The sequence below is a fragment of the Mixophyes fleayi genome, chromosome 5 (genome assembly GCF_038048845.1).
Source record: "Mixophyes fleayi isolate aMixFle1 chromosome 5, aMixFle1.hap1, whole genome shotgun sequence".
Taxonomy (NCBI): Eukaryota; Metazoa; Chordata; class Amphibia; order Anura; family Limnodynastidae; genus Mixophyes; species Mixophyes fleayi.
In genome coordinates this window covers 184,518,128-184,534,822 of record NC_134406.1, presented here as the reverse complement: position 1 = coordinate 184,534,822, position 16,695 = coordinate 184,518,128, and positions in this window count along the sequence as shown.

Sequence of the window (16,695 nt, the reverse complement as noted above, 5' to 3'; positions counted from 1 at the left end):
AAAATGGTTGGATCATAAATATAACAAAAATTCAGCTTATGCCTTTTAAACAGTTGGTAATAGAGATCGACAGAGCCAAAATCTCACTATCAGAGGAGAGACTTCCAAATCCGATGCCTGGAAGAACAGAGTCAAGCACAGTGACAGTCTCCCTTTAAGGTCTGTCTCACAATTGAAATCCTTCCATGGGCAAGGTGACCCATAAGAAATTTCAGCTGGATCTCCTCAATTGTTGGGATCAGGGTCCGAAGTCTCTGGGCTATAGTATCTAGCACACCATAAATGCCAGTTGCAAAACCCAACACTGGAAGATCGGGGAGATACCTTTATAGAACCAGAAGCGATGGTGCTAATATCAGATTCCAACTACAGAGGCTGGGTGTGCACCTATATAGATAAATGATATAATTCATATGACTCCAGAACAAAAGGAAACAAACATTATGGAAATGAGAGTAACGTGGCAAGAGAGTCAACACTTTCTGCCTCTTTTATATCACAAGCGCCTCAAGATCTTGTCCAACAACCGCATGTTAGTGGCATTCCTAAACCTCCAAGGAGGCTCCGGGAGTAGCTCCATGATGCAAGAATTATTGACATTAATGTCCTGGGCAGAAAATAATCTGATCTTCCTCCGGGCAATCCGTACATTGTATAGAAGCCCTTCAGTTTGTGTCTTTTGCAATGGGTTCCTCTCCTCTAATTTCAAAATTACAAATCTTACTAGACAGGCTGTCCTCTATCCCCAATCATATTTGCCTTTGCAATGGTGCCTTTGGCTGAAACAATATAACAACCGACTCCATCATCGGTACCAGGGCCACCATCAGGGGGGCACAGGGGGTACTGTTGTACCGGGCCTGGGCTCACCAGGGGGCCCGGAACAACAGTGCAACACATACTTACCTGGGGGCCCGCTGTCTTGCAGTCCACTCTCTGCTACTCTGTCTTCAGCCTGGCTGTCACGGTGACAGCCAGGCACCAGGATGCGATCGCAGGCAGATCACATGATCGCAGGGGGAATGATTCCTCCACCCCTGCGATCGCATCCTGGTGCCCGGCTGTCATGGTGACAGCCAGGCTGAAGACAGAGTAGCAGAGAGCGGACTGCAAGACAGCGGGCCCCCAGGTAAGTATGTGTTGCGGGTGGGCGCTCATAAAGGGGGAGGCCCGAGGGGCGCTCATAGGGAGGGGGGGGGGCAGTACTGGGCCCCATAATTTCTGAAGGCGGCCCTGATCGGTACCCAGATTGGTATTATATATCATAAAATATGCCTCTTTGCAAATGATCTAATGTTTATGACTGATCCCGAGACCTTGTTGCCTGCCCTACATAATGTACTCATTGCATATTTTGAAGCTTCTTATTATAAACTAAACCCCTCTAAATCAGGGTATAAATTTACATAAGAGTTCCTTCAATCTACATAATTCCATTTCTATTCTTCCTCTCTGAAGTACCTAGGGACACATATTTCCCAATTACTCAAACATATTTAATTGCAATTAATTATCATTTTTGCAACAATTTGTATTATTACCAAATCTTGGTCCTGCTTTGAGGTCTCTTGGGAAGAATATCTGCAGTAAAGAGGATGTCCTCCTGAAGATCCTCCCCATATATAGTTCACCATATGTTAATAAACAAATTTTATACAATATCACTGAATTTTGTATGAAGAGGCAAATATCTCAGACTCGCTAGCGAACGCCTGTTTTGATCCATATTAAAAGGAGGCTGATCTGTACACGAGCTAGAAACTAGCCAGCAGGCTTGCTTATTTGACCATCTCCAATATTGGTTAGCTTTCCCCCTCAAAAATCTTTGGAGGATCTGCTTTGACTTGATAAGACATACAGACCGGTAAATAAATCCACTCAACATAGTATAACTGACTCTCTTGCTGTCTAGGATAAAGTGTTTTACTCTAACCATGAATACTCACTCCCTTCTTTCCGCCTTTCCATATTAGCCTTATCAAAATTAATTCTGAATCTTAACATATTTACTGGCATGCCTTGGGTGGTATCAAGATACATAATTTTTTTGAGGGTGGCTCCCTTCTGTCCTACTCTCAACTACAAGATAAATACCACATCCCCTCTCAGGACTTTTATAAATATTTACAGATGCGTCATTGTATAAGTAGCAAGAAACACATCCGCCCTCTTTGAAACCTCTTCTCCCATATATAGGTCTCATTCTCTCTTCCTTAAACCATAAGAGTGGAATTTCTACATGGTATAAAATCCCCTTAACTCCTATAGAATTCAACAAACTACCAATACAATCTAAATGGCAAAAAGGCCTGCAATTTTCCTCTCTGATGGGGAATGGAGAAAATGTATATAAAATGTCTAAATGCATCAATCATTCTTAGATGTTGGTAATGATTATTCACAGACTATACCTCACGCCAGATACTCTCCATCTGACCTATGATCTCTTAAGTTTTGCTGGAGGGACTGTGATGAGATCGGAACCCTCACACACATTCTGGAGCTGTCCAATAATATGGGCTCTATGGATGGAAGTGTTCAACCTCAAAAAGCAGGTCACTAGACATCAACTACTTCTGGAAATTGCTCTTCTCCACTGTCTATGTTTACTGCGACCAGTTAAATTTATCACCCAATATCATACCAATATCCTCTTATAGATAGGGTGGAGATTGAGGGGTCATTGCTTGATTTGGTGATTGTCTTAATGTTGCAGGCAAGAAAACAATACTTTTGCTATTTATTACAGGATCCAGAAGAGATTATACATATTAACACTTTGCCTTTCTTATTATCGTTTAATGGCATTATCTTTAGAACTATATCATTCTTCACCCACCCTGCAACACACCCTTTTTCCACATTGCCACCTCATTACTTCACTCACTATTTAACACTCATGAACTTTTTTCTTACTCATATTCATTATCTGTACCACACTTACCCTGTTGGCAGAAAATAAAAGTTCACACATCTTACAATCATTGTACCTATAAGTCTCTCTGCTTCGATATATTACCTTATCCAGGTCACCCCCCCCACATCCCCAATACATGTCAGAATTTTGTTTCCATAGCAGCCCCAATATTTCTATCTGTGTTGTCTGTTTCTATTTTTTAGGGACAGCTTGAGAAGATACTTGCTGAAAACTGGAATGCTGTTTTCTTAACCATATTTATAACCAACCTGTGTCAGCTGGCGAGCATGGCTTTGGGAATATCCATATCTCCCAATACATGATTGTGTGTTCTGGCTACTCCTTTTTAGTTTAGCACCCCTACTTCCCCTCCAAAAAAGCAGGGCGCATGTTCCTTTTATGATCACATTTATCTCCATTGTTGAAAAGCAGAGGTAAGCAGAATCAGTAGTGCCACGGACAGGATTATTTCAGATTATAACTTCAGGACTCCGCCTCACACACACACACACACACACACCTTACACCAGCAGTGACTTATGTTACTCAAGCATTGACCCAAGGCATTCCAGCACTGCCTCCATAATAATACACAATTTTTGGACATTCTAAAAATAAAATGGTTAAACCTAAACATACTTTAATTATAATATATAGGCAAAAGTCTCATTACAGTTTCTAAGATACTATCTGATTAATTAAACTAAGATAAATTATGCACAATAATTAATTTAATCAATTTCTAAGCTAAGAGCTTATTGTCAGTGGCGCACGCAGGGGGGGTTTCCGAGTCTCTAGAAACCCCCCCTGCGCTAACTAAGTGGCCACTGTCCTATACAGCAGCCGTGGCGCTGTCAAAGAAGCGTCCGCGGCGGTGCTGTATTGTATACAGCACCGCCGCAGATGCTTCTTAGACAGCGCCGCGGCTGCTGTATAGGAGAGCGCTGGCGAAACGGAGCTGCTGCGCATGCGGTTTTTAATTTTATTTATTTTTTTGGGTCGGCGGGGATAAACCCCCCCCCCCCCCCCGACAATCCTCTGTGCGCCCCTGATTGTGTTAATGTATATTGTGAGTGTTCCACAAATTTGCTGCATTTGCACATGGCTCTGACTTTTCAGAAACATGTTGCATACAATCAAAAAAGTCAAGTAGAACATTTGACGTAATTTAGGAAGCAGAGCCGATCCACACTGCAAACTGCATTGGCTTTGCATCCGTTCGTCAAGGCTTACCCTTTGCTGTCAGAAAATACCTTCACAACCTAGAAGTATGCCTATGTGTGCAGAGAGGCAAATCTGTTAACATTACACAAGTCCAACCTCCTACCACTTTAGCAAAAAACTATTTTCAATAATCAACTTTCTTGATTAACATCTAAAATATAGCTTGGCTTAAATTAATCCTGAGCTCACATTAATTGCTTTGCTAGGAACTCCTTCACTCTGCCATTTTCTGTTCCTCTTTAAATCCAGCCATCTTGCTCAATAAACCCATGTGATTCAGTGTAGATCTAGTACTTGCACACATTAGGGCACATACAGAGGTAAAAAGTAATTTACCCCCCCCCCCCCCATCACCTTTGGACTTTTTCAAATTTTTCTGTGTTACAACATGGAACCATGATAGATGTAGTTGAAAAATGTTCTCACTAATCAGTTCAAGGTGTTAAATAATATGCCAAACAAATTTAATGCAGCCATTTGGCCAGATTAATTATGTATGAAAATAAATACTGAAAAAGGTGATTGCATTAGTATTTGCCCCCTTGCTATATCCAGACTAGATTTCCTTTGAAGTAACCAAATTTATTTGCAAGTTATATTTATAGTTTATTTGAGTCCATCTATGTGCAGTTAAGTAGTGTCAAATGATTACAATATTAATACTCCTGTCTCTGTGACCTCTGCCAGTATTTCCAAGCAAAGACTACAAAATGAAGGCAACATAGCATTCCAAGCAGATCCAGAATAAAATCATTGTGAAATACTAATCAGGAAAAAAGGTACAAGGATATTTCCAAGGCATTGAATATAGCCCTAAGCACAGTTAAGTCCATAATACAATACAAAAATGGAGAAGATATGGAATATCGACTCTAAAGGATCTACAGACTTCCATGACAAAGATGGAAGTAAATGTATATGGGACAACATCACACGCTTCATAAATCTAGGTTGTATGGCAGGGTGGGGTGAAAAAAGCCCTTGTTGAAACAAAGTCACATCAGTGCCCAGCACAGCATCTATACCGTTCAATCCTAATCACCTATGCAACACAATCCAGACACATTATTACATTTCACAGTAAACGCCATATAGCATCATGTATGTCACTGTCACATTCATTCTGACTATCATCCATAATTTATCAAACACAAGTTCTACTATATGCACAGTCAAACTCCAAATGTATAACAAACAATCCACCATTTCTCACAGAGCAGTGTCTCCTGCTTGCAAAAGTATACTGCGTTGCCAGTAATCCATATACCATTTTGTCTGATAAACCACATGCTCATTCCCAGCATTATCAGATATGTTCAATCTTTATAAACACAATGACCTTCATTTAAACTAGTCTGCGTCATTTACCATGCAATCTACTCTAGGTACAATGCATCAATAACATTTAAACAGATCATTTACAACATCCTTGAACAATCTAATGCAGCACATCACTCCTGCTCATATATAATGTATACATTATGTAACAATCTTTCCTAATTCACTGTATCCACACAAACTATTTACAACTCCTATTACTAGTCTCCACATTGCAACAATTATACAATCAAGCCATCATACAGTGTGTCCAAAGGGAAATGGGAAAGAGTTGATGTTTGTCTTCTGAGTCCACCAGCTGAGAGAGAGAGAGTGTTTGATAGACATACCATCTGTTTTACTACTCACATCCGTGTGTGGATGTGAGCCATGCTTATTCATATGTACCCAGAACATCTTTAGTCTAACAACTCACAGTTTGGGACAGATACTAATATCATGCCATATAAGGTGGAGGACAATAGTAATGTCCAGGGACTTGTGTACATCTCTAGATGGGAAATGCGATAATGCAATCATATTTCACTAACCCAATGTTTTTTTAATACTTACAATTTAGACATGACACTAAGTCACAGCCAGAATTTTAAAGCTCCAGTTTTCAAGGACGCTCCCACAAAACTTTCCTTCAGAGAGCTGGATCCTGCAAACTAATGTCCTACATATACACCAATCTGGCAAAGGGTTACACACACTGGGGCTAAATAGGAAGAAGAACTGGGCACTCTTAACGAGTAGTTGTCGTGAGCTTTTGACATGCCTCATAAATCTACAACCTGTTAGACTTCAACAGAATCAGTTATATATTCTTCACACGTTCTATCTAGCTCCTGTCCAAGTGGTGACGTTTACAGGGACAGCAAGCCAATTTTATCCTAAGTGTGTCATGGGCTCTTTCTCGCATCTATTATGGGAATGTCCACAAATTCAGACTTTCTGGGTATCTGTAAAAATAGGTATTAGGCATAATGGGGTCGATATACAACTTCTACAACTCCTACATCACAAAATATGTATATTCAGTATGGTTAATCAAATGCATGGATCACAACATGGTTTTGTATGTCACCAATAATCATCATTTATTTATATAGCGCCACTAATTCCGCAGTGCTGTACAGAGAACTCATTAAAATCAGTCCCTGCCCCATTGGAGCTTACAGTCTAAATTCCCTAACATACACACACAGACTAGGGTCAATTTGATAGCAGCCAATTAACCTACTAGTATGTTTTCTGAAGTGTGGGAGGAAACTAGAGTACCGGGGAGGAACCCCACGCAAACACGGGGAGAACATACAAACTCCACACAGATAACGCCATGGTCTTAATATCTTAATATAATATTAAGATTTCAATATGGAGCAAAGCAAGCTGTTTGTAAGAGGTTCAGAGTCACATCTGTATTTTAAAAGCAGCATATTTCTGGTAAAATAACAAAACTAATATTTTCATGAGAATTTCTATTTTCTTTTCTGCTAGGGAAAACTCTGCCTTGATAGCATTTTCTTATTCATTCTTTTCAATAGACCTAGACTTTAGCAGCTTTTTTTCTTCATTTAGTATTAAGCTGGGTACACACTACAGAAAATTTCTCCCGATGTGATATCTCACAAAAAATCAACGATTTTTCCAACAACTGAAATCTCTGAATAGCATGCCAATTCATTAATGTACACACTTACACCATTTGCCTTCAGATCTGTACTCTTCATCTGGCACAACCATCTGCTGAAAAGATCATGACTCTGTAAACTCTATGGAAATCTGCTGGTCGTTAGTGCATACACACTGCAGAATTTGCCCGATATTGTTCCACCGTTAATAGTGATTTTTAGTCCGGTTGTAGAATTAAATGAAACGATGCGATGTGGTTTGGTATGATAAAACATGATCACGGGAGCCTACACACTAATGACCTAACAGTCGTCTATCGTGTGATTGGCACTATAATCGGGTGAAAAACCTAGTGTGTACCTAGCTTTAGTGAATATTAGATGCTTTGGAAACAGCTAGTGTGCCAGCAAAGGGCAGATCACATAGTATTTGGCAGTATATGGCAGCATGGTGACTTAGTGGTTAGCACTTCTGCCTTACAGCACTGGGGTCATGAGTTCAATTCCTAACCATGGCCTTATTTGTAAGGAGTTTGTATGGTGTCCCCGTATTTGCGTGGGTTTTCTTTGGGTGCTCCGGTTTCCTCCCACACTCCAAAAATATACTGGTAGGTTAATTGGCCGCTAACAAATTGACCCTAGTCTGTGTGTGTGTGTGTCTATGTTAGGGAATTTAGACTGTAAGCCCCAATTAGGCAGGGACTGATGTGAGTGATTTCTCTGTACATCTCTGCGGAATTAGTGGCGCTAAATAAATGGTAATAATAATAATATTTAGTGATATCAATTAACAGCAGATATCTGCTGCTTTTTACTGGCACTGCTTCAAAACACAGTTGACTCCAGACTAAGGGGCCCATTCAGTAGAAAGCAATGTGCTGTCAGACATCACGACCAACGATGTCCGGCTGCGCATGTTTCTAGGTACTACGGTGTTTCATCATCACAGATTTTCCAGTGCAACTCCCTGCGGTGCAAGGTAAAATCTGCAATGTTTGCGACCAATCCGGAGGCACTCCACGGCACATCACAGACAAATGAATCGTTCTTTAAATGTGTTTTACATTCACTGACATACGCATTCCATCTTTGAGCACTTTCATAATGAATTATATGACATGACTTATTTACTGTATATAGCATGTTTTTCCCCCTGGTATGTTTCATATATTAATGGCACTTGTGTGCTAATTAATTAGATTTGAAAATGAAAAGTCCCATTTACATGAACAGTATCACCACATGAGATAGTTTGTACTGCTCACAAATGCAGTCAGAAGCTATTATATTACACAAGTATTTACAATGTGTCCAAGCACAATTACAACTCAGAATAGCTTGTTCTTTGGCAGAAATTTATCAAGATGTTGCTAACATACTGTTACAGAGCCTAGCAGTGCTGGCAGCTTCCCTTGAGTCTGGATTAATATGAGCAATATAGTAGAACAGAACATCCTAATCATGCAAGTCTGCAGAGCCACATGAATGCTGTAATACATTAAGATCTTAAGCACAACTTGTGTGCTGTTGTATTTTTAAGTAATATATAAAATGGTTTTAATTTCCTGCTTAAAAACTATTGAGTAAAACGTATTGAGGATGGAAAGTTGCACCTATGTTAAAGTGTATTTTGTAGTAATAACAATTATATTAATCATTTTGTTTAGTAAAATTTGTAATTTTCTCCCAATAGGACTCAAAGTGTTTTACATTTGCAGATTTAAAACACATAATACAAAATAAACAAAGGATTAACATGTACAGAAGAGAGATATTTTTTTTTATACAATGAAGGTGCATTAATGTAATGCTTCAGTAAACAGGTAGGTCTTTAGGGGTAGATCTATCAAAATAAAAAAGGAAAAGTGAAGGTGTTGCCAATAGCAACCAATCTGATTCATTTATCTAGTACATTTTAGAATATGCTATCTAGCAACTGATTAGTTGCTATGGGCAACAACTTCACTTTTCATCTTTGAGGGTTTAATAAACTTACCACTTAAACTGTTTTTGAAGATTTCTGGAGTGGACTGTATGAGGCAGTTAGTTCCTGAGAGCAGGAGCCATAAGATTGTTTTTATGTTTGTATCCTTAAATAGGTTCACTTAAACAGAGTCACTTTATTGTGTTTTATTAGGTTAAAAATTCTAACATGTATCCTCGGAAGATGATCTTGCTGTCTTTACTTCCTATCTAAGGAGAAACATAATCTGATTATATACAGTGAATAATCTAAAGCTAAATAAAAGTGTACTCCTCATTGTGATTACAATTCCACAAAGGTTACAATAACTGATGTGAGTAAATAGTACTAGTTAAGTGAAAAGTAAAAATGCTTTTATCAATTCTTTTGATTACACATTTAAATTTTTTGAGACTGTGCGTGTATGTATGTATGTATGTATGTATATATATATATATACATACATACATACACACATATGTACATACATATATTCATACATATATGTATACATATATACGTATACAGACACACACACACACATATATATATATATATATATATATATATATATATACACACACTTTTATATATATATATATTGTGGCAAGAGCCCACTACTGCAGAAGCACACGCGAACAACAACTTCCTTTTTATGGTGCTTTATTGTCAGGATGGTAAATGTTTGACACCGTATACTTGTACAGCAATCATGGAGACCCTAAACACTAGCTATACATAGTCCAGCTCTCTCTCAGGACCAGCCAGCTCACCCAGCATTAGTCTCCCTGAACAAATGAAACAAACAAGCTTTTATACATGATGCTCCTCCCCCAGCCTTAGCTTGATGGAAAGGTGACACACCCACCTTCTCTTTAAAAGAAAACGCCCATCACTGCCTCTGTTTGCACAACCAGACACGCCCTGTCTGTTTGCTGAGAGGAAGGATTTCAGATCATGTAAGTTCAACCAAATTCAAACCATAGCTTTTCATACATAAGTCTTCACTCTAGGTGCATTACTGCACAAATGTTTCACTCCACTTCCCTGCTTTCTCTGTATATTGCCAGCTAAATGCCTCCTTTTGTTACAATATATATATATATATATATATACACAGTATGTTTAAACAGTTAACCTGCGTGGTCCCGACATTGTCACTTTAAATTTCATTTCATTCAGGTCGAACTGACGTCTGACACTACTGCCGGAGAGCTGTACATTCGGAAGGAGGTCCTGTCAGGCTTCTGCTGCCATTGGATATCTGCAGAGTCGTTTTTCAGGTAAATCTGTCAATATTGCTGTTGTTTTTTCATTAAATCGATTTTTTCTTGGTGTCGGATTTCTCGGCATCGTGGAGCCGTACCCAACCCCACGGGGACATACCAGATTTTTATGCTGAGCATATCAGCAAGGTCCCCTGCGTTGATTAGCCTTGAGAAGCTTTGTGGGGACCTCAGTTTTCTCCCACCTACAACTCAGGTCCCCACAGTGTTGGTGTGTAACCAGGTCAATATCCCCACAAGCATATGAATGCAAGTACACACACACAGTATATAGATAGATAGATAGACACTTACACCGATTGGCCACAACATTAAAACCACGTATGCTAAAACAGCTCTGACACGTCGAGGCATGTACTCCACAAGACCTCTGAAGGTGTCCTGTGGTATCTGGCACCAAGATGTTAGTGTTACAGCTATCAGTTTTATCATAAACTTGTAGAACAAGGTGGAGAGGTCTTCACCTATAGCAGCCACCTTTCCCGTAGAACTTGACGTGCTCACAGGTACTCGGATGCCCCCAGGTCTTATACTCAGAATAGTACAAGTTTATGAAACGTACCATAGTGCTGAGTAGCGGGAGATGGTAGAAGCGTAGTCATTAAACAGGCCGTGGTGTCAGGTCCGAAGCAGGTACCGTGGTCAGGACAGGTAAGATGTCAGGGCTGGCAGCAAACAAGGAGAGTCCAGTAACGTCGCAGAGGTCAGGGCAACAGGCAAAGAATCAAGTCCAGGAAAACAAAACCAAGGGTCAAACACAGGTAATCCAATAGCAGTAGATTCAGATCACAGGAGCTGGTCAGGAAACAGGAACTGCAAACTATAACCGGCAGGGAGGCTATGCCCTCCCTGCTTTTTATACACAGATGGCCCAATCAAACACAGCCTCCACACATGCACAAATCAGCCCAGCAGAGTGATAATGAATTGGCCCCTATTGCGCACACGCCCGGCTGTCAGATTATCCGGGCCGAGGCGGTGAAAGATAGTAGCGTCACGGCTGTTGCCCTGGTGACAGTTGAGACGCGTCATGGTGAGAGCCAGGACGCAAAAGGCAGACAGGAGCGAGCCGCCGCGGCTCATGACAGTTAGCAGCAGATCCTTTAAGTTCTGTAAGTTTCCTCAGGGATGTCCCTGAGTAAAGTACTATACTGAAACATTGGAATGGATTAAACACACCCTTTTGATACAAACTACAATTTGTCTTAAATATATATATTTATATTTTTTTTTTTGCTCTTTTTTTGTTCCTACATTATTATTAACCTCAATAACACTAATTTCAAGTCATTTGCAGTCAGTTTTGACCACCTCACAGTCCACAATATTATTTTCATACACTTTCGGAGAAATACTGGCTTCATGCTAAGCGACAGAGCTCAAACACACGACAGTTCCTAGCACATCTAGGACACATTGGCACACAGCAGTGGCAGGAAAGAAAAGTGGTGCAAGATGGAATTGTCTTTGGGCCCTCCCACCCACCCTTATGTTGGATTTTAAAAAGGACATGCACACTTTAACAAACCAAGCAGTTCAGCCACAAAAGTGCCACTTCTTGTGGCTGAAGTGCTTGGTTTGTTTGGGCCCCCACAAAACAAGGTAACAATGGGCTTAAGGCACCTAAGGTAACAGTGGTGTTAATGAACTCTACTGTGGCAAGATGTTGTTGTCATCATCCTCAGCCTCATCCTCACCCTCATCAGTGTGTACATCATCCTCACACATTATTAATTCACTGCTGAAATCCACCATTACAGAAAACATCAGTATTTTGATGTAATTGGCGGGAAAGGCCTTCCTCATGGAAATTGAAGTTCATTTTTATGAACATCATCTTTTCTACATTTTGAGGAAGTAGCCTCCTATGCCAATCGCTGACAATGTTCCCGGCTGTGCTGAAAACTCTTTCCGAGTGCACACTGGAGGGTAGACAGCTTAGGCAGTGCAAAGCGAGTTGGTACATGGGTCTCCAAATTCCCTTTTTTTCCTCTCAGTATGTAAAAGGACTGTCTGATGTGTCTATTTCTATGCTGTTGGGAAAATAATCCTCCAGCATCCTTTGGATGCTGATAGTAGGATCAGTTGAATTTACAGCATATGTGTCATGTTTTTTTGGTCAATTCTTTTAGACCAGACCAGATGTCAAAACTTGTGTGCGGAGTCATCTGCATTATCCCTGGGTCTCTTTGGAAAGCTATTTTTGTTCCTAGCAGCAGTTGAGTGAGAAACTGGAGGAGACGCCGTCCTGTTATGTAACACTTGAGCTATCATCCTGCTCACCAGGAGCTCCTTGCATCTCTTGAGGTCTGCTTTAGTTGGAAACAAAGAGAAGACATAGCTCTTTAACCGAGGATCAAGCACAGTCGCCAAAATGTAGTGATTTCAAGATTTTGATAACTCTTGGATCCTGGCGAAGCGAATAAAGTACATGATCTAAAAGTCCGACATACTTAATGTTATTGCTTTGTTTCATCTCCTCCTTCAGTTTCTCAAGCTGCTTTTCCAAAAGTCTAATTAAGGGAATCACATGACTCAAGCTAGCAGTCTCTGAACTCACTTCACAGGTGACTACTTCGAATGGTTTCAGCACCTTGCACAACCTAGAAAGTATTCTCCACTGCACTTGACTAAAATACATTCCCCCTCCTTTCCCAATGTCATGACCCCCTTCTGCGGGTTTCTCTGTCGTAGTGCCACCAGTTCTGATTTGGAAAGCCTAGTACTGGTAATCGTAAAACTGGGGGGGGGGGTACATGCTTGTTTTTCCCCCTACCCCCTGATTTTGCTAATACCAGCTTAGGCTGGCAGCACTAGGGTTATCTAAGATATATGGATGGGGAGGGCACAGTGGTTTTTTTTTAAAAAAAACCCAAAAGCATTTACTTTCTTTTCTTTTGTTGTTGTTTTTTTACTGTAATGTCAGTTTATATCTAATGCTTTATGTTAAAATTGTGACTGGTGACAATCACGGTGTCAACATTTTAACTCTGTCGTCCTAATAAACATGTCAACATTCTGAATGTCGAGATGTTCATTGTTGACATTGCATACCCAACCCATTATAACAATGTGTCACTGCAAAAAATAAATAAAGCACTTCTGTCATGATTCAGAATTATAATGGTGCACCAAGGCACTTGATACCCAACACCAGCAATAAGAAAGAAACTATAGCTCAGCTTCTACTAAGACCAGATGTAACAGCGAGTGTGGGTGACATCGTATTTAACACCCAGCATTCATATCCACATTTGAAACATAAATTGAGGAGAAATAAAGGAAAATTCTGACTGAAAATCCACATGTAACGTGCAGCACACTCGTGACTATCCATTCATTGCTTAACATCGCCTACAATTCAAGTGAATATTTGTTGAAAGCAGACTGTTGGTTCCAAAATACCAAATAAGTTAAGGGATCCAATGCAAGTAGCAGGTATTGCAAATTAGGAAGTGCTTGCTCCAAGGATGTGCACTGAGCACTTCCATTATTCCGGTAAAGAATGGACCATAGTGTTTTTGGAGGAAACTCGGAGTTGGTAGAGGTTTCTGCAACTCATAGAGAACCCTATTTGCATTTAAAAGGTGCACACATTGGAGAACAAGTACACAGGAGACAGGGATAATATTCGCAAAGGGTTTGCTCCCCATTGGTCTGCTTTGAATAGTAAAACCCTAAAAATCTGTCCACAAAGGTGGTCTCTTCCTTTTTTAAAAGGTAAATGCTTTTATAAAACAGTAGTCTGCTGTGACAATTATCTTGCTGTAAGTAAATCATTAACCATAATCATCAATGGAGGAAAGAATGAAAAGGAAACATTGTTTGTAAAATGTGCTTTAAATATATTACTCTTTTATTTATTTAGCTTTACAAAAATATAACAGGAATATTGATGTTACAGTAATGGACAGGAATTCACTTTGCAGAAAATTGTAATGACTATGTCCAATTAGCAGTCAGGAATCAATGACATATGTTTAAGGTCAAAGTCACATAAATCAATATATGTGACTTGTATTTAACATGAAAATGAAATTCATTGACATTCAGTTTCATGTGGTGCAGACTACTTTTCTACAAACAGTGGTGGCTTCATGGAAGAGAAGGAATGGCATGCAAATGGGCAAAAATGTCAAGCCAATAATCCCAAGAGAGAAAAAAAACATTACAAATACAGACTTATGACAGACCAGTTACATTAATGCTGTTTTACATTTATCAGCTTTTTGTCAAATTATTTCATTTACAACATCACATCTCCTATGTCATATATTACTCAGACATATAATAACAATATGCTGTGAACCTTTTTTTTCTCCTTTCTAATTGGGCATGTAGTTATTAATTTCCAGATCAATTATCAGTTAATAGTATGTTATCTGCTAGGACATTAGTTTACTGTTCTTTCAACCCTGCATAGTAGTGAAATATTGTGAGCAAGACTTTAACCACTTCAAGACCACAGACTTTTCTTCCCATGACCAGACCAATTTCACATTCAAATAAGCATAACGGGCCTGATTCATTAAGGATCTTAACTTGAGAAACTTCTTATTTCAGTCTCCTGGACAAAACCATGTTACAATGCAAGGGGTGCAAATTAGTATTCTGTTTTGCACATAAGTTAAATACTGACTATTTTCTCATGTAGCACACAAATATCAACTTTAAATTTCAGTGTACAAATATGCTATCAAGTATTTGTGTGCTACATGAAAAAACAGTCGCGGCTCGTTACAGTAACTTCCCCTTGAAGAGGGGTCAGGGAACCCCGATAACCTGGTTTTTCCGGGAATTTTTTAAAGAATTCAAAAAGCAGCTTGTCAGAATGTAGATTCCTTTGTGGTACCCAGGACCGCTCTTCAGGGACATACTCCTTCCAATTAACAAGAAAATGAGTTTGCCCTTGGACTTTCTTTGAGTCCAAGATTTTCTCGACCTCAATATAGTAACCCATATAGTGTTGCACCTGGAGGAAGGAGGTAAGTCAACTATAAAATCCATGGACAAGTGGGTCCAAGGTCTGACTGGAACTGGCAAAGGTAACAATAGCCCGGTAGGTGATCTCCGAGGAACCTTGTTTATAGCGCACAGATCACAAGATAATATGTATTCCTTGATATCTGCAGACATAGACGGCCACCATACAACCGGGGAAATGATTTCAGTGGTTTTGGCAATACCAGGATGTCCAGAAGACTGGTTTTCATGACATTCTGATAGAACTGCTTTCCTGAGGTGGATAGACACAAACAGTTTGCCTGTAAGGGTTTCAGGAGGTGCTTGTGGTTAAGCTTGTAGAAGAATTTTTCCCAAATCCTGAGTGAAGGCAATCAATACAGATGAGGCCGGAACAATAGGACACGACTCTGAGACAGGAGTCTGGTAGGAGACAAAGCTACGAACGAGATAGGGCATCCGCCCTAAGGTTCTTCAAGCCAGGTCGGAAGGTGATAATGAAACGGAAACGGGAGAAGAAGAGGGACCATCGTGCTTGTCTAGAATTCAACCTTTTAGCTGATTCGATGTAAGACAAATTCTTATAGTCAGTGTATATTGTGACAACATGCCTTGCTCCTTCAAGCCAGTGGCGCCACTCTTCCAATGCCCACTTGATGGCCAGTAACTCTCGATTGCCCACATCATAATGTTCCTCAGCGGCAGAAAATCTTCGGGACAAATAAGCACAGGGATGAAGGCGATGGTCCTCCGGGTTTTTTTGAGAGAGCACAGCTCCTACTCCTACATCAGAAGCGTCAACTTCAATGGTAAATGGAAGATCAGGATTAGGATGTTTCAGAAGAGGAGCAGATACGAAAGCACGTTTTAAGGCTTCAAAGGCAGATACTGCGGCAGGCTGCCAAACATTTGGATCCGCTCCCTTGCGGGTTAGAGCCGTAATGGGAGCAACAAGGATGGAAAAAGAATTAATAAATTTCCTGCAATAGTTAGCGAATCCTAGGAACCTTTGGATGGCCTTAAGGTTCGAGGGTTGCACCCAGTCGAGGATAGCCTGTATTTTCACTGGATCCATAGCAAAGCCTTCAGGAGAAATAACATATCCCAGGAAAGAGACTTTAGCAACTTCAAATTCGCATTTTTCTAATTTGGCATACAGGTGATGATAACAGAGTTTCAGAAGTACTTGCCGCACGTGCTCTCGATGTTGCTTTAAGGAGCGGGAGTAGATCAGTATATCATCCAAATAGACAACTACAAAGGAGCCCAAGAACTCTCGAAGAACATCATTAATCAAGTCTTGGAAGACTGCTGGAGCGTTGCTGAGACCGAAGGGCATGACGAGATATTCATAGTGACCCGATTGTGTATTAAAGGCCGTTTTCCATT